This window comes from Triturus cristatus, chromosome 8, assembly GCF_964204655.1.
Source record: "Triturus cristatus chromosome 8, aTriCri1.1, whole genome shotgun sequence".
Lineage (NCBI taxonomy): Eukaryota > Metazoa > Chordata > Amphibia > Caudata > Salamandridae > Triturus > Triturus cristatus.
The window spans coordinates 761835745-761859924 of NC_140591.1; positions in this window are offsets into that span (position 1 = coordinate 761835745).

Below are 24180 nucleotides of genomic sequence, written 5' to 3' on the forward strand. Positions count from 1 at the left end.
CATGAGGCACAATACAAATCAAATTTTGAATCAAATTTTCTCCAGTCCAAAAAATCTATTTTCTGATGAAAAACGATGACCCGTGACCTCTCGAACTTTCTCCAGATGGACAGAAATAGTAATTTTTTAATGTTTAAGTTTTTTGACTGTAAATGACTATTGCATGTGAATTATCACTTTTGGAACTAAAATAAGTGTGTTTAGAGTCATTTTAATGCCTGAAATTGGTCGAAAAAGAAGCTTCTGAGTAGGAGAAAAAGTCTGTAAAAATGGCAATTTTGGTCACATTGAGGCTTCAAAAAGTAGTTATTCAACATGAGGCACAATCCAAATGGCATTTTGAATCAATTTTTCTACAGTCCAAAAAATCAATTTTCTGATGAAAAACGATGACCCGTGACCTGTCGAACTTCCTCCAAATGGTCAGAAATGGAAATTATTTAATGTTTTGTTTTTTGACTGTAAATGACTACTGCATGTGAATTAGAACTATTAGAACTAAAATAAGTGTGTTTAGAGTCATTTTAATGCCTGAAATTGGTCTAAATAGAAGCTTCAGAGTAGGAGAAAAAGTCTGTAAAAATGGCAATTTTGGTCACATTGATGATTCAAAAAGTAGTTATTTAAAATGAGGCACAATCCAAATGAAATTTTGAATCTTCCAGTCCAAAAAATCAATTTTCTGATGAAAAACGATGATCCGTGACCTGTCGAACTTTCTCCAGATGGACAGAAATGGTAAGTTTTTTACTGTTTAAATTTTTGACTGTAAATGACTATTGCATGTGAATTATCACTTTTGGAACTAAAATACGTGTGTTTAGAGTCATTTTAATGCCTGAAATTGGTCAAAATAGAAGCTTCTGAGTAGGAGAAAAAGTCTGTAAAAATGGCAATTTTGGTCACATTGAGGTTTCAAAAAGTAGTTATTCAACATGAGGCACAATCCAAATGACATTTTGAATCAATTTTTCTACAGTCCATAAAATCAATTTTCTGATGAAAAACGATGACCCGTGACCTGTCGAACTTCCTCCAAATGGTCAGAAATGGAAATTATTTAATGTTTTGTTTTTTGACTGTAAATGACTATTGCATGTGAATTAGAACTATTAGAACTAAAATAAGTGTGTTTAGAATCATTTTAATGCCTGAAATTGGTCGAAATAGAAGATTCTGAGTAGGAGAAAAGTCTGTAAAAATGGCAATTTTGTTCACATTGAGGCTCCAAAAATTAGTTATTAAACATGAGGCACAATGAAAATTACATTTTGAATCAATTTTTCTACAGTCCAAAAAATCAATTTTCTGATGAAAAACGATGACCCGTGACCTGTCGAACTTCCTCCAAATGGTCAGAAATGGAAATTATTTAATGTTTTGTTTTTTGACTGTAAATGACTATTGCATGTGAATTAGAACTATTAGAACTAAAATAAGTGTGTTTAGAGTCATTTTAATGCCTGAAATTGGTCGAAATAGAAGCTCCTGAGTAGGAAAAAAGTCTGTAAAAATGGCAATTTTGGTCACATTGAGGCTCGAAAAATTAGTTATATAACATGAGGCACAATACAAATCAAATTTTGAATCAAATTTTCTCCAGTCCAAAAAATCTATTTTCTGATGAAAAACGATGACCCGTGACCTCTCGAACTTTCTCCAGATGGACAGAAATAGTAATTTTTTAATGTTTAAGTTTTTTGACTGTAAATGACTATTGCATGTGAATTATCACTTTTGGAACTAAAATAAGTGTGTTTAGAGTCATTTTAATGCCTGAAATTGGTCGAAAAAGAAGCTTCTGAGTAGGAGAAAAAGTCTGTAAAAATGGCAATTTTGGTCACATTGAGGCTTCAAAAAGTAGTTATTCAACATGAGGCACAATCCAAATGGCATTTTGAATCAATTTTTCTACAGTCCAAAAAATCAATTTTCTGATGAAAAACGATGACCCGTGACCTGTCGAACTTCCTCCAAATGGTCAGAAATGGAAATTATTTAATGTTTTGTTTTTTGACTGTAAATGACTACTGCATGTGAATTAGAACTATTAGAACTAAAATAAGTGTGTTTAGAGTCATTTTAATGCCTGAAATTGGTCTAAATAGAAGCTTCAGAGTAGGAGAAAAAGTCTGTAAAAATGGCAATTTTGGTCACATTGATGATTCAAAAAGTAGTTATTTAAAATGAGGCACAATCCAAATGAAATTTTGAATCTTCCAGTCCAAAAAATCAATTTTCTGATGAAAAACGATGATCCGTGACCTGTCGAACTTTCTCCAGATGGACAGAAATGGTAAGTTTTTTACTGTTTAAATTTTTGACTGTAAATGACTATTGCATGTGAATTATCACTTTTGGAACTAAAATACGTGTGTTTAGAGTCATTTTAATGCCTGAAATTGGTCAAAATAGAAGCTTCTGAGTAGGAGAAAAAGTCTGTAAAAATGGCAATTTTGGTCACATTGAGGTTTCAAAAAGTAGTTATTCAACATGAGGCACAATCCAAATGACATTTTGAATCAATTTTTCTACAGTCCATAAAATCAATTTTCTGATGAAAAACGATGACCCGTGACCTGTCGAACTTCCTCCAAATGGTCAGAAATGGAAATTATTTAATGTTTTGTTTTTTGACTGTAAATGACTATTGCATGTGAATTAGAACTATTAGAACTAAAATAAGTGTGTTTAGAATCATTTTAATGCCTGAAATTGGTCGAAATAGAAGATTCTGAGTAGGAGAAAAGTCTGTAAAAATGGCAATTTTGTTCACATTGAGGCTCCAAAAATTAGTTATTTAACATGAGGCACCATCAAAATTACATTTTGAATCAATTTTTCTACAGTCCAAAAAATCAATTTTCTGATAAAAAACGATGACCCGTGACCTGTCGAACTTCCTCCAAATGGTCAGAAATGGAAATTTTTTAATGCTTTTTTTTTTTACTGTAAATGACTATTGCATGTGAATTATTACTTTTGGAACTAAAATAAGTGTGTTTAGAGTCATTTTAATGCCTGAAATTGGTCGAAATAGAAGCTTCAGAGTAGGAGAAAAAGTCTGTAAAAATGGCAATTTTGGTCACATTGATGATTCAAAAAGTAGTTATTTAAAATGAGGCACAATCCAAATGAAATTTTGAATCTTCCAGTCCAAAAAATCAATTTTCTGATGAAAAACGATGACCCGGGACCTGTCGAACTTTCTCCAGATGGACAGAAATGGTAATTTTTTACTGTTTAAATTTTTGACTGTAAATGACTATTGCATGTGAATTATCACTTTTGGAACTAAAATACGTGTGTTTAGAGGTATTTTAATGCCTGAAATGAGTCGAATTAGAAGCTTCTGAGTAGGAGAAAAAGTCTGTAAAAATGGCAATTTTGGTCACATTGAGGCTTCAAAAAGTAGTTATTCAACATGAGGCACAATCCAAATGACATTTTGAATCAATTTTTCTACAGTCCAAAAAATCAATTTTCTGATGAAAAACGATGACCCGTGACCTGTCGAACTTCCTCCAAATGGTCAGAAATGGAAATTTTTTAATGCTTTGTTTTTTGACTGTAAATGACTATTGCATGTGAATTATTACTTTTGGAACTAAAATAAGTGTGTTTAGGGTCATTTTAATGCCTGAAATTGGTCGAAATAGAAGCTTCTGAGTAGGAGAAAAAGTCTGTAAAAATTGCAATTTTGGTCACATTGAGGCTTCAAAAAGTAGTTATTCAACATGAGGCACAATCCAAATGACATTTTGAATCAATTTTTCTACAGTCCAAAAAATCAATTTTCTGATGAAAAACGATGACCCGTGACCTGTCGAACTTCCTCCAAATGGTCAGAAATGGAAATTATTTAATGTTTTCTTTTTTGACTGTAAATTACTATTGCGTGTGAATTAGAACTATTAGAACTAAAATAAGTGTGTTTAGAGTCATTTTAATGCCTGAAATTGGTCTAAATAGAAGCTTCAGAGTAGGAGAAAAAGTCTGTAAAAATGGCAATTTTGGTCACATTGATGATTCAAAAAGTAGTTATTTAAAATGAGGCCCAATCCAAATGAAATTTTGAATCTTCCAGTCCAAAAAATCAATTTTCTGATGAAAAACGATGACCCGTGACCTGTCGAACTTTCTGCAGATGGACAGAAATGGTAATTTTTTACTGTTTAAATTTTTGACTGTAAATGACTATTGCATGTGAATTATCACTTTTGGAACTAAAATACGTGTGTTTAGAGTCATTTTAATGCCTGAAATTGGTCGAAATAGGAGCTTCTGAGTAGGAGAAAAGTCTGTAAAAATAGCAATTTTGTTCACATTGAGGCTCCAAAAATTAGTTATTTAACATGAGGCACAATCAAAATTACATTTTGAAGCAATTTTTCTACAGTCCAAAAAATCAACTTTCTGATGAAAAACGATGACCCGTGACCTGTCAAACTTCCTCCAAATGGTCAGAAATGGACATTTTTTAATGCTTTGTTTTTTTACTGTAAATGACTATTGCATGTGAATTATTACTTTTGGAACTAAAATAAGTGTGTTTAGAGTCATTTTAATGCCTGAAATTTGTCGAAATAGAAGCTTCTGAGTAGGAGAAAAAGTCTGTAAAAATGGCAATTTTGGTCACATTGAGGATTCAAAAAGTAGTTATTTAAAATGAGGCACAATCCAAATAAAATTTTTAATCAAATTTTCTCCAGTCCAAAAAATCAATTTTCTGATGAAAAACGATGACCCGTGACCTGTCGAACTTTCTCCAGATGGACAGAAATGGTAATTTTTTAATGTTTAAGTTTTTTGACTGTAAATGACTATTGCATGTGAACTTTTGGAACTAAAATACGTGTGTTTAGAGTCATTTTAATGCTTGAAATTGGTCGAAATAGAAGCTTCTGAGTAGGAGAAAAAGTCTGTAAAAATGGCAATTTTGGTCACATTAAGGCTTCAAAAAGTAGTTATTTAACATGAGGCACAATACAAATGACATTTTGAATCAATTTTTCTACAGTCCAAAAAATCAATTTTCTGATGACAAACGATGACCCGTGACCTGTCGAACTTCCTCCAAATGGTCAGAAATGGAAATGTTTTAATGTTTTGTTTTTTGACTGTAAATTACTATTGAATGTGAATTTGAACTATTAGAACTAAAATAAGTGTGTTTAGAGTCATTTTAATGCCTGAAACTGGTCGAAATAGAAGCTTCTGAGTAGGAGAAAAAGTCTGTAAAAATGGCAATTTTGGTCACATTGAGGCTTCAAAAAGTAGTTATTCAACATGAGGCACAATCCAAATGACATTTTGAATCAATTTTTCTACAGTCCAAAAAATCAATTTTCTGATGAAAAACGATGACCCGTGACCTGTCGAACTTCCTCCAAATGGTCAGAAATGGAAATTATTTAATGTTTTGTTTTTTGACTGTAAATGACTATTGCATGTGAATTAGAACTATTAGAACTAAAATAAGTGTGTTTAGAGTCATTTTAATGCCTAAAATTGGTCGAAATAGAAGCTTCTGAGTAGGAGAAAAGTCTGTAAAAATGGCAATTTTGTTCACATTGAGGCTCCAAAAATTAGTTATTAAATATGAGGCACAATCAAAATTACATTTTGAATCAATTTTTCTACAGTCCAAAAAATCAATTTTCTGATGAAAAACGATGACCCGTGACCTGTCGAACTTTCTCCAGATTGACAGAAATGGTAATTTTTTACTGTTTAAATTTTTGACTGTAAATGACTATTGCATGTGAATTATCACTTTTGGAACTAAAATACGTGTATTTAGAGTCATTTTAATGCCTGAAATCGGTCGAAATAGAAGCTTCTGAGTAGGAGAAAAAGTCTGTAAAAATGGCAATTTTGGTCACATTGAGGCTTCAAAAAGTAGTTATTCAACATGAGGCACAATCCAAATGACATTTTGAATCAATTTTTCTACAGTCCAAAAAATCAATTTTCTGATGAAAAACGATGACCCGTGACCTGTCGAACGTCCTCCAAATGGTCAGAAATGGAAATTATTTAATGTTTTGTTTTTTGACTGTAAATGACTATTGCATGTGAATTAGAACTATTAGAACTAAAATAAGTGTGTTTAGTCATTTTAATGCCTGAAATTGGTCGAAATAGAAGCTTCTGAGTAGGAGAAAAGTCTGTAAAAATGGCAATTTTGTTCACATTGAGGCTCCAAAAATTAGTTATTAAACATGAGGCACAATCAAAATTACATTTTGAATCAATTTTTCTACAGTCCAAAAAATCAATTTTCTGATGAAAAACGATGACCCGTGACCTGTTGAACTTCCTCCAAATGGTCAGAAATGGAAATTTTTTTATGTTTTGTTTTTTGACTGTAAATGACTACTGCATGTGAATTAGAACTGTTAGAACTAAAATAAGTGAGTTTAGAGTCATTTTAATGCCTGAAATTTGTCGAAATAGAAGCTTCTGAGTAGGAGAAAAAGTCTGTAAAAATGGCAATTTTGGTCACATTGAGGCTTCAAAAAGTAGTTATTCAACATGAGGCACAATCCAAATGACATTTTGAATCAATTTTTCTACAGTCCAAAAAATCAATTTTCTGATGAAAAACGATGACCCGTGACCTGTCGAACTTCCTCCAAATGGTCAGAAATGGAAATTTTTTAATGTTTTGTTTTTTGACTGTAAATGACTATTGCATGTGAATTAGAACTATTAGAACTAAAATAAGTGTGTTTAGAGTCATTTTAATGCCTAAAATTGGTCGAAATAGAAGCATCTGAGTAGGAGAAAAGTCTGTAAAAATTGCAATTTTGTTCACATTGAGGCTCCAAAAATTAGTTATTAAACATGAGGCACAATCAAAATTACATTTTGAATCAATTTATTTTTCTACAGTCCAAAAAATCAATTTTCTGATGAAAAACGATGACCCGTGACCTGTCGAACTTTCTCCAGATGGACAGAAATGGTAATTTTTTACTGTTTAAATTTTTGACTGTAAATGACTATTGCATGTGAATTATCACTTTTGGAACTAAAATACGTGTATTTAGAGTCATTTTAATGCCTGAAATCGGTCGAAATAGAAGCTTCTGAGTAGGAGAAAAAGTCTGTAAAAATGGCAATTTTGGTCACAATGAGGCTTCAAAAAGTAGTTATTCAACATGAGGCACAATCCAAATGACATTTTGAATCAATTTTTCTACAGTCCGAAAAATCAATTTTCTGATGAAAAACGATGACCCGTGACCTGTCGAACGTCCTCCAAATGGTCAGAAATGGAAATTATTTAATGTTTTGTTTTTTGACTGTAAATGACTATTGCATGTGAATTAGAACTATTAGAACTAAAATAAGTGTGTTTAGTCATTTTAATGCCTGAAATTGGTCGAAATAGAAGCTTCTGAGTAGGAGAAAAGTCTGTAAAAATGGCAATTTTGTTCACATTGAGGCTCCAAAAATTAGTTATTAAACATGAGGCACAATCAAAATTACATTTTGAATCAATTTTTCTACAGTCCAAAAAATCAATTTTCTGATGAAAAACGATGACCCGTGACCTGTTGAACTTCCTCCAAATGGTCAGAAATGGAAATTTTTTTATGTTTTGTTTTTTGACTGTAAATGACTACTGCATGTGAATTAGAACTGTTAGAACTAAAATAAGTGAGTTTAGAGTCATTTTAATGCCTGAAATTTGTCGAAATAGAAGCTTCTGAGTAGGAGAAAAAGTCTGTAAAAATGGCAATTTTGGTCACATTGAGGCTTCAAAAAGTAGTTATTCAACATGAGGCACAATCCAAATGACATTTTGAATCAATTTTTCTACAGTCCAAAAAATCAATTTTCTGATGAAAAACGATGACCCGTGACCTGTCGAACTTCCTCCAAATGGTCAGAAATGGAAATTTTTTAATGTTTTGTTTTTTGACTGTAAATGACTATTGCATGTGAATTAGAACTATTAGAACTAAAATAAGTGTGTTTAGAGTCATTTTAATGCCTAAAATTGGTCGAAATAGAAGCATCTGAGTAGGAGAAAAGTCTGTAAAAATTGCAATTTTGTTCACATTGAGGCTCCAAAAATTAGTTATTAAACATGAGGCACAATCAAAATTACATTTTGAATCAATTTATTTTTCTACAGTCCAAAAAATCAATTTTCTGATGAAAAACGATGACCCGTGACCTGTCGAACTTTCTCCAGATGGACAGAAATGGTAATTTTTTACTGTTTAAATTTTTGACTGTAAATGACTATTGCATGTGAATTATCACTTTTGGAACTAAAATACGTGTATTTAGAGTCATTTTAATGCCTGAAATCGGTCGAAATAGAAGCTTCTGAGTAGGAGAAAAAGTCTGTAAAAATGGCAATTTTGGTCACAATGAGGCTTCAAAAAGTAGTTATTCAACATGAGGCACAATCCAAATGACATTTTGAATCAATTTTTCTACAGTCCGAAAAATCAATTTTCTGATGAAAAACGATGACCCGTGACCTGTCGAACGTCCTCCAAATGGTCAGAAATGGAAATTATTTAATGTTTTGTTTTTTGACTGTAAATGACTATTGCATGTGAATTAGAACTATTAGAACTAAAATAAGTGTGTTTAGTCATTTTAATGCCTGAAATTGGTCGAAATAGAAGCTTCTGAGTAGGAGAAAAGTCTGTAAAAATGGCAATTTTGTTCACATTGAGGCTCCAAAAATTAGTTATTAAACATGAGGCACAATCAAAATTACATTTTGAATCAATTTTTCTACAGTCCAAAAAATCAATTTTCTGATGAAAAACGATGACCCGTGACCTGTTGAACTTCCTCCAAATGGTCAGAAATGGAAATTTTTTTATGTTTTGTTTTTTGACTGTAAATGACTACTGCATGTGAATTAGAACTGTTAGAACTAAAATAAGTGAGTTTAGAGTCATTTTAATGCCTGAAATTTGTCGAAATAGAAGCTTCTGAGTAGGAGAAAAAGTCTGTAAAAATGGCAATTTTGGTCACATTGAGGCTTCAAAAAGTAGTTATTCAACATGAGGCACAATCCAAATGACATTTTGAATCAATTTTTCTACAGTCCAAAAAATCAATTTTCTGATGAAAAACGATGACCCGTGACCTGTCGAACTTCCTCCAAATGGTCAGAAATGGAAATTTTTTAATGTTTTGTTTTTTGACTGTAAATGACTATTGCATATGAATTGGAACTATTAGAACTAAAATAAGTGTGTTTAGAGTCATTTTAATGCCTGAAATTGGTCGAAATAGAAGCTTCTGAGTAGGAGAAAAGTCTGTAAAAATGGCAATTTTGTTCACATTGAGGCTCCAAAAATTAGTTATTTAACATGAGGCACAATCAAAATTACATTTTGAATCAATTTTTCTACAGTCCAAAAAATCAATTTTCTGATGAAAAACGATGACCCGTGACCTGTCGAACTTCCTCCAAATGGTCAGAAATGGAAATTTGTTTATGTTTTGTTTTTTGACTGTAAATGACTATTGCATGTGAATTAGAACTATTAGAACTAAAATAAGTGTGTTTAGAGTCATTTTAATGCCTGAAATTGGTCGAAATAGAAGCTTCTGAGTAGGAGAAAAAGTCTGTAAAAATGGCAGTTTTGGTCACATTGAGGATTCAAAAAGTAGTTATTTAAAATGAGGCACAATCCAAATGAAATTTTGAATCAAATTTTCAACAGTCCAAAAAATCAATTTTCTGATGAAAAACGATGACCCCTCACCTGTCGAACTTTCTCCAGATGGACAGAAATGGTAATTTTTTCATGTTTAATTTTTTGACTGTAAATGAGTATTGCATGTGAATTAGAACAATTAGAACTAAAATAAGTGTGTTTAGAGTCATTTTAATGCCTGAAATTGGTCGAAATAGAAGCTTCTGAGTAGGAGAAAAGTCTGTAAAAATGGCAATTTTGTTCACATTGAGGCTCCAAAAATTAGTTATTAAACATGAGGCACAATCAAAATTACATTTTGAATCAATTTTTCTACAGTCCAAAAAATCAATTTTCTGATGAAAAACGATGACCCGTGACCTGTCGAACTTCCTCCAAATGGTCAGAAATGGAAATTTGTTTATGTTTTGTTTTTTGACTGTAAATGACTATTGCATGTGAATTAGAACTATTAGAACTAAAATAAGTGTGTTTAGAGTCATTTTAATGCCTGAAATTGGTCGAAATAGAAGCTTCTGAGTAGGAGAAAAAGTCTGTAAAAATGGCAGTTTTGGTCACATTGAGGATTCAAAAAGTAGTTATTTAAAATGAGGCACAATCCAAATGAAATTTTGAATCAAATTTTCTACAGTAAAAAAAATCAATTTTCTGATGAAAAACGATGACCCCTGACCTGTCGAACTTTCTCCAGATGGACAGATATGGTAATTTTTTAATGTTGAATTTTTTGACTGTAAATGACTATTGCATGTGAATTAGAACAATTAGAACTAAAATAAGTGTGTTTAGAGTCATTTTAATGCCTGAAATTGGTCGAAATATAAGCTCCTGAGTAGGAGAAAAGTCTGTAAAAATGGCAATTTTGTTCACATTGAGGCTCCAAAAATTAGTTATTAAACATGAGGCACAATCAAAATTACATTTTGAATCAATTTTTCTACAGTCCAAAAAATCAATTTTCTGATGAAAAACGATGACCCGTGACCTGTCGAACTTCCTCCAAATGGTCAGAAATGGAAATTATTTAATGTTTTGTTTTTTGACTGTAAATGACTATTGCATGTGAATTAGAACTATTAGAACTAAAATAAGTGTGTTTAGAGTCATTTTAATGCCTGAAATTGGTCGAAATAGAAGCTCCTGAGTAGGAAAAAAGTCTGTAAAAATGGCAATTTTGGTCACATTGAGGCTCCAAAAATTAGTTATATAACATGAGGCACAATACAAATCAAATTTTGAATCAAATTTTCTCCAGTCCAAAAAATCAATTTTCTGATGAAAAACTATGACCCGTGACCTCTCGAACTTTCTCCAGATGGACAGAAATAGTAATTTTTTAATGTTTAAGTTTTTTTACTGTAAATGACTATTGCATGTGAATTATCACTTTTGGAACTAAAATAAGTGTGTTTAGAGTCATTTTAATGCCTGAAATTGGTCGAAATAGAAGCTTCAGAGTAGGAGAAAAGTCTGTAAAAATGGCAATTTTGTTCACATTGAGGCTCCAAAAATTAGTTATTAAACATGAGGCACAATCAAAATTACATTTTGAATCAATTTTTCTACAGTCCAAAAAATCAATTTTCTGATGAAAAACGATGACCCGTGACCTGTCGAACTTCCTCCAAATGGTCAGAAATGGAAATTATTTAATGTTTTGTTTTTTGACTGTAAATGACTATTGCATGTGAATTAGAACTATTAGAACTAAAATAAGTGTGTTTAGAGTCATTTTAATGCCTGAAATTGGTCGAAATAGAATCTTCTGAGTAGGAGAAAAAGTCGGTAAAAATGGCAATTTTGGTCACATTGAGGCTTCAAAAAGTAGTTATTCAAAATGAGGCACAATCCAAATGACATTTTGAATCAATTTTTCTACAGTCCAAAAAATCAATTTTCTGATGAAAAACGATGACCCGTGACCTGTCGAACTTCCTCCAAATGGTCAGAAATGGAAATTTTTTAATGTTTTGTTTTTTGACTGTAAATCACTATTGCATATGAATTGGAACTATTAGAACTAAAATAAGTGTGTTTAGAGTCATTTTAATGCCTGAAATTGGTCGAAATAGAAGCTTCTGAGTAGGAGAAAAGTCTGTAAAAATGGCAATTTTGTTCACATTGAGGCTCCAAAAATTACTTATTTAACATGAGGCACAATCAAAATTACATTTTGAATCAATTTTTCTACAGTCCAAAAAATCTATTTTCTGATGAAAAACGATGACCCGTGACCTTTCGAACTTCCTCCAAATGGTCAGAAATGGAAATTATTTAATGTTTTGTTTTTTGACTGTAAATCACTATTGCATGTGAATTAGAACTATTAGAACTAAAATAAGTGTGTTTAGAGTCATTTTAATGCCTGAAATTGGTCGAAATAGAAGCTCCTGAGTAGGAGAAAAGTCTGTAAAAATGGCAATTTTGGTCACATTGAGGCTCCAAAAATTAGTTATTTAACATGAGGCACAATCAAAATTACATTTTGAATCAATTTTTCTACAGTCCAAAAAATCAATTTTCTGATGAAAAACGATGACCCGTGACCTGTCGAACTTCCTCCAATTGGTCAGAAATGGAAATGTTTTAATGTTTAATTTTTTAACTGTAAATGACTATTGCATGTGAATTAGAACAATTAGAACTAAAATAAGTGTGTTTAGAGTCATTTTAATGCCTGAAATTGGTCGAAATAGAAGCTCCTGAGTAGGAGAAAAGTCTGTAAAAATGGCAATTTTGGTCACATTGAGGCTCCAAAAATTAGTTATTAAACATGAGGCACAATGAAAATTACATTTTGAATCAATTTTTCTACAGTCCAAAAAATCAATTTTCTGATGAAAAACGATGACCCGTGACCTGTCGAACTTCCTCCAAATGGTCAGAAATGGAAATTATTTAATGTTTTGTTTTTTGACTGTAAATGACTATTGCATGTGAATTAGAACTATTAGAACTAAAATAAGTGTGTTTAGAGTCATTTTAATGCCTGAAATTGGTCGAAATAGAAGCTCCTGAGTAGGAAAAAAGTCTGTAAAAATGGCAATTTTGGTCACATTGAGGCTCCAAAAATTAGTTATATAACATGAGGCACAATACAAATCAAATTTTGAATCAAATTTTCTCCAGTCCAAAAAATCTATTTTCTGATGAAAAACGATGACCCGTGACCTCTCGAACTTTCTCCAGATGGACAGAAATAGTAATTTTTTAATGTTTAAGTTTTTTGACTGTAAATGACTATTGCATGTGAATTATCACTTTTGGAACTAAAATAAGTGTGTTTAGAGTCATTTTAATGCCTGAAATTGGTCGAAAAAGAAGCTTCTGAGTAGGAGAAAAAGTCTGTAAAAATGGCAATTTTGGTCACATTGAGGCTTCAAAAAGTAGTTATTCAACATGAGGCACAATCCAAATGGCATTTTGAATCAATTTTTCTACAGTCCAAAAAATCAATTTTCTGATGAAAAACGATGACCCGTGACCTGTCGAACTTCCTCCAAATGGTCAGAAATGGAAATTATTTAATGTTTTGTTTTTTGACTGTAAATGACTACTGCATGTGAATTAGAACTATTAGAACTAAAATAAGTGTGTTTAGAGTCATTTTAATGCCTGAAATTGGTCTAAATAGAAGCTTCAGAGTAGGAGAAAAAGTCTGTAAAAATGGCAATTTTGGTCACATTGATGATTCAAAAAGTAGTTATTTAAAATGAGGCACAATCCAAATGAAATTTTGAATCTTCCAGTCCAAAAAATCAATTTTCTGATGAAAAACGATGATCCGTGACCTGTCGAACTTTCTCCAGATGGACAGAAATGGTAAGTTTTTTACTGTTTAAATTTTTGACTGTAAATGACTATTGCATGTGAATTATCACTTTTGGAACTAAAATACGTGTGTTTAGAGTCATTTTAATGCCTGAAATTGGTCAAAATAGAAGCTTCTGAGTAGGAGAAAAAGTCTGTAAAAATGGCAATTTTGGTCACATTGAGGTTTCAAAAAGTAGTTATTCAACATGAGGCACAATCCAAATGACATTTTGAATCAATTTTTCTACAGTCCATAAAATCAATTTTCTGATGAAAAACGATGACCCGTGACCTGTCGAACTTCCTCCAAATGGTCAGAAATGGAAATTATTTAATGTTTTGTTTTTTGACTGTAAATGACTATTGCATGTGAATTAGAACTATTAGAACTAAAATAAGTGTGTTTAGAATCATTTTAATGCCTGAAATTGGTCGAAATAGAAGCTTCTGAGTAGGAGAAAAGTCTGTAAAAATGGCAATTTTGTTCACATTGAGGCTCCAAAAATTAGTTATTTAACATGAGGCACCATCAAAATTACATTTTGAATCAATTTTTCTACAGTCCAAAAAATCAATTTTCTGATAAAAAACGATGACCCGTGACCTGTCGAACTTCCTCCAAATGGTCAGAAATGGAAATTTTTTAATGCTTTTTTTTTTTTACTGTAAATGACTATTGCATGTGAATTATTACTTTTGGAACTAAAATAAGTGTGTTTAGAGTCATTTTAATGCCTGAAATTGGTCGAAATAGAAGCTTCAGAGTAGGAGAAAAAGTCTGTAAAAATGGCAATTTTGGTCACATTGATGATTCAAAAAGTAGTTATTTAAAATGAGGCACAATCCAAATGAAATTTTGAATCTTCCAGTCCAAAAAATCAATTTTCTGATGAAAAACGATGACCCGGGACCTGTCGAACTTTCTCCAGATGGACAGAAATGGTAATTTTTTACTGTTTAAATTTTTGACTGTAAATGACTATTGCATGTGAATTATCACTTTTGGAACTAAAATACGTGTGTTTAGAGGTATTTTAATGCCTGAAATGAGTCGAATTAGAAGCTTCTGAGTAGGAGAAAAAGTCTGTAAAAATGGCAATTTTGGTCACATTGAGGCTTCAAAAAGTAGTTATTCAACATGAGGCACAATCCAAATGACATTTTGAATCAATTTTTCTACAGTCCAAAAAATCAATTTTCTGATGAAAAACGATGACCCGTGACCTGTCGAACTTCCTCCAAATGGTCAGAAATGGAAATTTTTTAATGCTTTGTTTTTTGACTGTAAATGACTATTGCATGTGAATTATTACTTTTGGAACTAAAATAAGTGTGTTTAGGGTCATTTTAATGCCTGAAATTGGTCGAAATAGAAGCTTCTGAGTAGGAGAAAAAGTCTGTAAAAATTGCAATTTTGGTCACATTGAGGCTTCAAAAAGTAGTTATTCAACATGAGGCACAATCCAAACGACATTTTGAATCAATTTTTCTACAGTCCAAAAAATCAATTTTCTGATGAAAAACGATGACCCGTGACCTGTCGAACTTCCTCCAAATGGTCAGAAATGGGAAATATTTAATGTTTTCTTTTTTGACTGTAAATTACTATTGCGTGTGAATTAGAACTATTAGAACTAAAATAAGTGTGTTTAGAGTCATTTTAATGCCTGAAATTGGTCTAAATAGAAGCTTCAGAGTAGGAGAAAAAGTCTGTAAAAATGGCAATTTTGGTCACATTGATGATTCAAAAAGTAGTTATTTAAAATGAGGCCCAATCCAAATGAAATTTTGAATCTTCCAGTCCAAAAAATCAATTTTCTGATGAAAAACGATGACCCGTGACCTGTCGAACTTTCTGCAGATGGACAGAAATGGTAATTTATTACTGTTTAAATTTTTGACTGTAAATGACTATTGCATGTGAATTATCACTTTTGGAACTAAAATACGTGTGTTTAGAGTCATTTTAATGCCTGAAATTGGTCGAAATAGGAGCTTCTGAGTAGGAGAAAAGTCTGTAAAAATAGCAATTTTGTTCACATTGAGGCTCCAAAAATTAGTTATTTAACATGAGGCACAATCAAAATTACATTTTGAAGCAATTTTTCTACAGTCCAAAAAATCAACTTTCTGATGAAAAACGATGACCCGTGACCTGTCAAACTTCCTCCAAATGGTCAGAAATGGACATTTTTTAATGCTTTGTTTTTTTACTGTAAATGACTATTGCATGTGAATTATTACTTTTGGAACTAAAATAAGTGTGTTTAGAGTCATTTTAATGCCTGAAATTTGTCGAAATAGAAGCTTCTGAGTAGGAGAAAAAGTCTGTAAAAATGGCAATTTTGGTCACATTGAGGATTCAAAAAGTAGTTATTTAAAATGAGGCACAATCCAAATAAAATTTTGAATCAAATTTTCTCCAGTCCAAAAAATCAATTTTCTGATGAAAAACGATGACCCGTGACCTGTCGAACTTTCTCCAGATGGACAGAAATGGTAATTTTTTAATGTTTAAGTTTTTTGACTGTAAATGACTATTGCATGTGAATTATCACTTTTGGAACTAAAATACGTGTGTTTAGAGTCATTTTAATGCCTGAAATTGGTCGAAATAGAAGCTTCTGAGTAGGAGAAAAAGTCTGTAAAAATGGCAATTTTGGTCACATTAAGGCTTCAAAAAGTAGTTATTTAACATGAGGCACAATACAAATGACATTTTGAATCAATTTTTCTACAGTCCAAAAAATCAATTTTCTGATGACAAACGATGACCCGTGACCTGTCGAACTTCCTCCAAATGGTCAGAAATGGAAATGTTTTAATGTTTTGTTTTTTGACTGTAAATTACTATTGAATGTGAATTTGAACTATTAGAACTAAAATAAGTGTGTTTAGAGTCATTTTAATGCCTGAAACTGGTCGAAATAGAAGCTTCTGAGTAGGAGAAAAAGTCTGTAAAAATGGCAATTTTGGTCACATTGAGGCTTCAAAAAGTAGTTATTCAACATGAGGCACAATCCAAATGACATTTTGAATCAATTTTTCTACAGTCCAAAAAATCAATTTTCTGATGAAAAACGATGACCCGTGACCTGTCGAACTTCCTCCAAATGGTCAGAAATGGAAATTATTTAATGTTTTGTTTTTTGACTGTAAATGACTATTGCATGTGAATTAGAACTATTAGAACTAAAATAAGTGTGTTTAGAGTCATTTTAATGCCTAAAATTGGTCGAAATAGAAGCTTCTGAGTAGGAGAAAAGTCTGTAAAAATGGCAATTTTGTTCACATTGAGGCTCCAAAAATTAGTTATTAAATATGAGGCACAATCAAAATTACATTTTGAATCAATTTTTCTACAGTCCAAAAAATCAATTTTCTGATGAAAAACGATGACCCGTGACCTGTCGAACTTTCTCCAGATGGACAGAAATGGTAATTTTTTACTGTTTAAATTTTTGACTGTAAATGACTATTGCATGTGAATTATCACTTTTGGAACTAAAATACGTGTATTTAGAGTCATTTTAATGCCTGAAATCGGTCGAAATAGAAGCTTCTGAGTAGGAGAAAAGTCTGTAAAAATGGCAATTTTGTTCACATTGAGGCTCCAAAAATTACTTATTTAACATGAGGCACAATCAAAATTACATTTTGAATCAATTTTTCTACAGACCAAAAAATCTATTTTCTGATGAAAAACGATGACCCGTGACCTTTCGAACTTCCTCCAAATGGTCAGAAATGGAAATTATTTAATGTTTTGTTTTTTGACTGTAAATCACTATTGCATGTGAATTAGAACTATTAGAACTAAAATAAGTGTGTTTAGAGTCATTTTAATGCCTGAAATTGGTCGAAATAGAAGCTCCTGAGTAGGAGAAAAGTCTGTAAAAATGGCAATTTTGGTCACATTGAGGCTCCAAAAATTAGTTATTTAACATGAGGCACAATCAAAATTACATTTTGAATCAATTTTTCTACAGTCCAAAAAATCAATTTTCTGATGAAAAACGATGACCCGTGACCTGTCGAACTTCCTCCAATTGGTCAGAAATGGAAATGTTTTAATGTTTAATTTTTTAACTGTAAATGACTATTGCATGTGAATTAGAACAATTAGAACTAAAATAAGTGTGTTTAGAGTCATTTTAATGCCTGAAATTGGTCGAAATAGAAGCTCCTGAGTAGGAGAAAAGTCTGTAAAAATGGCAATTTTGTTCACATTGAGGCTCCAAAAATTAGTTATTAAACATGAGGCACAATGAAAATTACATTTTGAATCAATTTTTCTACAGTCCAAAAAATCAATTTTCTGATGAAAAACGATGACCCGTGACCTGTCGAACTTCCTCCAAATGGTCAGAAATGGAAATTATTTAATGTTTTGTTTTTTGACTGTAAATGACTATTGCATGTGAATTAGAACTATTAGAACTAAAATAAGTGTGTTTAGAGTCATTTTAATGCCTGAAATTGGTCGAAATAGAAGCTCCTGAGTAGGAAAAAAGTCTGTAAAAATGGCAATTTTGGTCACATTGAGGCTCCAAAAATTAGTTATATAACATGAGGCACAATACAAATCAAATTTTGAATCAAATTTTCTCCAGTCCAAAAAATCTATTTTCTGATGAAAAACGATGACCCGTGACCTCTCGAACTTTCTCCAGATGGACAGAAATAGTAATTTTTTAATGTTTAAGTTTTTTGACTGTAAATGACTATTGCATGTGAATTATCACTTTTGGAACTAAAATAAGTGTGTTTAGAGTCATTTTAATGCCTGAAATTGGTCGAAAAAGAAGCTTCTGAGTAGGAGAAAAAGTCTGTAAAAATGGCAATTTTGGTCACATTGAGGCTTCAAAAAGTAGTTATTCAACATGAGGCACAATCCAAATGGCATTTTGAATCAATTTTTCTACAGTCCAAAAAATCAATTTTCTGATGAAAAACGATGACCCGTGACCTGTCGAACTTCCTCCAAATGGTCAGAAATGGAAATTATTTAATGTTTTGTTTTTTGACTGTAAATGACTACTGCATGTGAATTAGAACTATTAGAACTAAAATAAGTGTGTTTAGAGTCATTTTAATGCCTGAAATTGGTCTAAATAGAAGCTTCAGAGTAGGAGAAAAAGTCTGTAAAAATGGCAATTTTGGTCACATTGATGATTCAAAAAGTAGTTATTTAAAATGAGGCACAATCCAAATGAAATTTTGAATCTTCCAGTCCAAAAAATCAATTTTCTGATGAAAAACGATGATCCGTGACCTGTCGAACTTTCTCCAGATGGACAGAAATGGTAAGTTTTTTACTGTTTAAATTTTTGACTCTAAATGACTATAGCATGTGAATTATCACTTTTGGAACTAAAATACGTGTGTTTAGAGTCATTTTAATGCCTGAAATTGGTCAAAATAGAAGCTTCTGAGTAGGAGAAAAAGTCTGTAAAAATGGCAATTTTGGTCACATTGAGGTTTCAAAAAGTAGTTATTCAACATGAGGCACAATCCAAATGACATTTTGAATCAATTTTTCTACAGTCCATAAAATCAATTTTCTGATGAAAAACGATGACCCGTGACCTGTCGAACTTCCTCCAAATGGTCAGAAATGGAAATTATTTAATGTTTTGTTTTTTGACTGTAAATGACTATTGCATGTGAATTAGAACTATTAGAACTAAAATAAGTGTGTTTAGAATCATTTTAATGCCTGAAATTGGTCGAAATAGAAGCTTCTGAGTAGGAGAAAAGTCTGTAAAAATGGCAATTTTGTTCACATTGAGGCTCCAAAAATTAGTTATTTAACATGAGGCACCATCAAAATTACATTTTGAATCAATTTTTCTACAGTCCAAAAAATCAATTTTCTGATAAAAAACGATGACCCGTGACCTGTCGAACTTCCTCCAAATGGTCAGAAATGGAAATTTTTTAATGCTTTTTTTTTTTTACTGTAAATGACTATTGCATGTGAATTATTACTTTTGGAACTAAAATAAGTGTGTTTAGAGTCATTTTAATGCCTGAAATTGGTCGAAATAGAAGCTTCAGAGTAGGAGAAAAAGTCTGTAAAAATGGCAATTTTGGTCACATTGATGATTCAAAAAGTAGTTATTTAAAATGAGGCACAATCCAAATGAAATTTTGAATCTTCCAGTCCAAAAAATCAATTTTCTGATGAAAAACGATGACCCGGGACCTGTCGAACTTTCTCCAGATGGACAGAAATGGTAATTTTTTACTGTTTAAATTTTTGACTGTAAATGACTATTGCATGTGAATTATCACTTTTGGAACTAAAATACGTGTGTTTAGAGGTATTTTAATGCCTGAAATGAGTCGAATTAGAAGCTTCTGAGTAGGAGAAAAAGTCTGTAAAAATGGCAATTTTGGTCACATTGAGGCTTCAAAAAGTAGTTATTCAACATGAGGCACAATCCAAATGACATTTTGAATCAATTTTTCTACAGTCCAAAAAATCAATTTTCTGATGAAAAACGATGACCCGTGACCTGTCGAACTTCCTCCAAATGGTCAGAAATGGAAATTTTTTAATGCTTTGTTTTTTGACTGTAAATGACTATTGCATGTGAATTATTACTTTTGGAACTAAAATAAGTGTGTTTAGGGTCATTTTAATGCCTGAAATTGGTCGAAATAGAAGCTTCTGAGTAGGAGAAAAAGTCTGTAAAAATTGCAATTTTGGTCACATTGAGGCTTCAAAAAGTAGTTATTCAACATGAGGCACAATCCAAACGACATTTTGAATCAATTTTTCTACAGTCCAAAAAATCAATTTTCTGATGAAAAACGATGACCCGTGACCTGTCGAACTTCCTCCAAATGGTCAGAAATGGGAAATATTTAATGTTTTCTTTTTTGACTGTAAATTACTATTGCGTGTGAATTAGAACTATTAGAACTAAAATAAGTGTGTTTAGAGTCATTTTAATGCCTGAAATTGGTCTAAATAGAAGCTTCAGAGTAGGAGAAAAAGTCTGTAAAAATGGCAATTTTGGTCACATTGATGATTCAAAAAGTAGTTATTTAAAATGAGGCCCAATCCAAATGAAATTTTGAATCTTCCAGTCCAAAAAATCAATTTTCTGATGAAAAACGATGACCCGTGACCTGTCGAACTTTCTGCAGATGGACAGAAATGGTAATTTATTACTGTTTAAATTTTTGACTGTAAATGACTATTGCATGTGAATTATCACTTTTGGAACTAAAATACGTGTGTTTAGAGTCATTTTAATGCCTGAAATTGGTCGAAATAGGAGCTTCTGAGTAGGAGAAAAGTCTGTAAAAATAGCAATTTTGTTCACATTGAGGCTCCAAAAATTAGTTATTTAACATGAGGCACAATCAAAATTACATTTTGAAGCAATTTTTCTACAGTCCAAAAAATCAACTTTCTGATGAAAAACGATGACCCGTGACCTGTCAAACTTCCTCCAAATGGTCAGAAATGGACATTTTTTAATGCTTTGTTTTTTTACTGTAAATGACTATTGCATGTGAATTATTACTTTTGGAACTAAAATAAGTGTGTTTAGAGTCATTTTAATGCCTGAAATTTGTCGAAATAGAAGCTTCTGAGTAGGAGAAAAAGTCTGTAAAAATGGCAATTTTGGTCACATTGAGGATTCAAAAAGTAGTTATTTAAAATGAGGCACAATCCAAATAAAATTTTGAATCAAATTTTCTCCAGTCCAAAAAATCAATTTTCTGATGAAAAACGATGACCCGTGACCTGTCGAACTTTCTCCAGATGGACAGAAATGGTAATTTTTTAATGTTTAAGTTTTTTGACTGTAAATGACTATTGCATGTGAATTATCACTTTTGGAACTAAAATACGTGTGTTTAGAGTCATTTTAATGCCTGAAATTGGTCGAAATAGAAGCTTCTGAGTAGGAGAAAAAGTCTGTAAAAATGGCAATTTTGGTCACATTAAGGCTTCAAAAAGTAGTTATTTAACATGAGGCACAATACAAATGACATTTTGAATCAATTTTTCTACAGTCCAAAAAATCAATTTTCTGATGACAAACGATGACCCGTGACCTGTCGAACTTCCTCCAAATGGTCAGAAATGGAAATGTTTTAATGTTTTGTTTTTTGACTGTAAATTACTATTGAATGTGAATTTGAACTATTAGAACTAAAATAAGTGTGTTTAGAGTCATTTTAATGCCTGAAACTGGTCGAAATAGAAGCTTCTGAGTAGGAGAAAAAGTCTGTAAAAATGGCAATTTTGGTCACATTGAGGCTTCAAAAAGTAGTTATTCAACATGAGGCACAATCCAAATGACATTTTGAATCAATTTTTCTACAGTCCAAAAAATCAATTTTCTGATGAAAAACGATGACCCGTGACCTGTCGAACTTCCTCCAAATGGTCAGAAATGGAAATTATTTAATGTTTTGTTTTTTGACTGTAAATGACTATTGCATGTGAATTAGAACTATTAGAACTAAAATAAGTGTGTTTAGAGTCATTTTAATGCCTAAAATTGGTCGAAATAGAAGCTTCTGAGTAGGAGAAAAGTCTGTAAAAATGGCAATTTTGTTCACATTGAGGCTCCAAAAATTAGTTATTAAATATGAGGCACAATCAAAATTACATTTTGAATCAATTTTTCTACAGTCCAAAAAATCAATTTTCTGATGAAAAACGATGACCCGTGACCTGTCGAACTTTCTCCAGATGGACAGAAATGGTAATTTTTTACTGTTTAAATTTTTGACTGTAAATGACTATTGCATGTGAATTATCACTTTTGGAACTAAAATACGTGTATTTAGAGTCATTTTAATGCCTGAAATCGGTCGAAATAGAAGCTTCTGAGTAGGAGAAAAGTCTGTAAAAATGGCAATTTTGTTCACATTGAGGCTCCAAAAATTACTTATTTAACATGAGGCACAATCAAAATTACATTTTGAATCAATTTTTCTACAGACCAAAAAATCTATTTTCTGATGAAAAACGATGACCCGTGACCTTTCGAACTTCCTCCAAATGGTCAGAAATGGAAATTATTTAATGTTTTGTTTTTTGACTGTAAATCACTATTGCATGTGAATTAGAACTATTAGAACTAAAATAAGTGTGTTTAGAGTCATTTTAATGCCTGAAATTGGTCGAAATAGAAGCTCCTGAGTAGGAGAAAAGTCTGTAAAAATGGCAATTTTGGTCACATTGAGGCTCCAAAAATTAGTTATTTAACATGAGGCACAATCAAAATTACATTTTGAATCAATTTTTCTACAGTCCAAAAAATCAATTTTCTGATGAAAAACGATGACCCGTGACCTGTCGAACTTCCTCCAATTGGTCAGAAATGGAAATGTTTTAATGTTTAATTTTTTAACTGTAAATGACTATTGCATGTGAATTAGAACAATTAGAACTAAAATAAGTGTGTTTAGAGTCATTTTAATGCCTGAAATTGGTCGAAATAGAAGCTCCTGAGTAGGAGAAAAGTCTGTAAAAATGGCAATTTTGTTCACATTGAGGCTCCAAAAATTAGTTATTAAACATGAGGCACAATGAAAATTACATTTTGAATCAATTTTTCTACAGTCCAAAAAATCAATTTTCTGATGAAAAACGATGACCCGTGACCTGTCGAACTTCCTCCAAATGGTCAGAAATGGAAATTATTTAATGTTTTGTTTTTTGACTGTAAATGACTATTGCATGTGAATTAGAACTATTAGAACTAAAATAAGTGTGTTTAGAGTCATTTTAATGCCTGAAATTGGTCGAAATAGAAGCTCCTGAGTAGGAAAAAAGTCTGTAAAAATGGCAATTTTGGTCACATTGAGGCTCCAAAAATTAGTTATATAACATGAGGCACAATACAAATCAAATTTTGAATCAAATTTTCTCCAGTCCAAAAAATCTATTTTCTGATGAAAAACGATGACCCGTGACCTCTCGAACTTTCTCCAGATGGACAGAAATAGTAATTTTTTAATGTTTAAGTTTTTTGACTGTAAATGACTATTGCATGTGAATTATCACTTTTGGAACTAAAATAAGTGTGTTTAGAGTCATTTTAATGCCTGAAATTGGTCGAAAAAGAAGCTTCTGAGTAGGAGAAAAAGTCTGTAAAAATGGCAATTTTGGTCACATTGAGGCTTCAAAAAGTAGTTATTCAACATGAGGCACAATCCAAATGGCATTTTGAATCAATTTTTCTACAGTCCAAAAAATCAATTTTCTGATGAAAAACGATGACCCGTGACCTGTCGAACTTCCTCCAAATGGTCAGAAATGGAAATTATTTAATGTTTTGTTTTTTGACTGTAAATGACTACTGCATGTGAATTAGAACTATTAGAACTAAAATAAGTGTGTTTAGAGTCATTTTAATGCCTGAAATTGGTCTAAATAGAAGCTTCAGAGTAGGAGAAAAAGTCTGTAAAAATGGCAATTTTGGTCACATTGATGATTCAAAAAGTAGTTATTTAAAATGAGGCACAATCCAAATGAAATTTTGAATCTTCCAGTCCAAAAAATCAATTTTCTGATGAAAAACGATGATCCGTGACCTGTCGAACTTTCTCCAGATGGACAGAAATGGTAAGTTTTTTACTGTTTAAATTTTTGACTCTAAATGACTATAGCATGTGAATTATCACT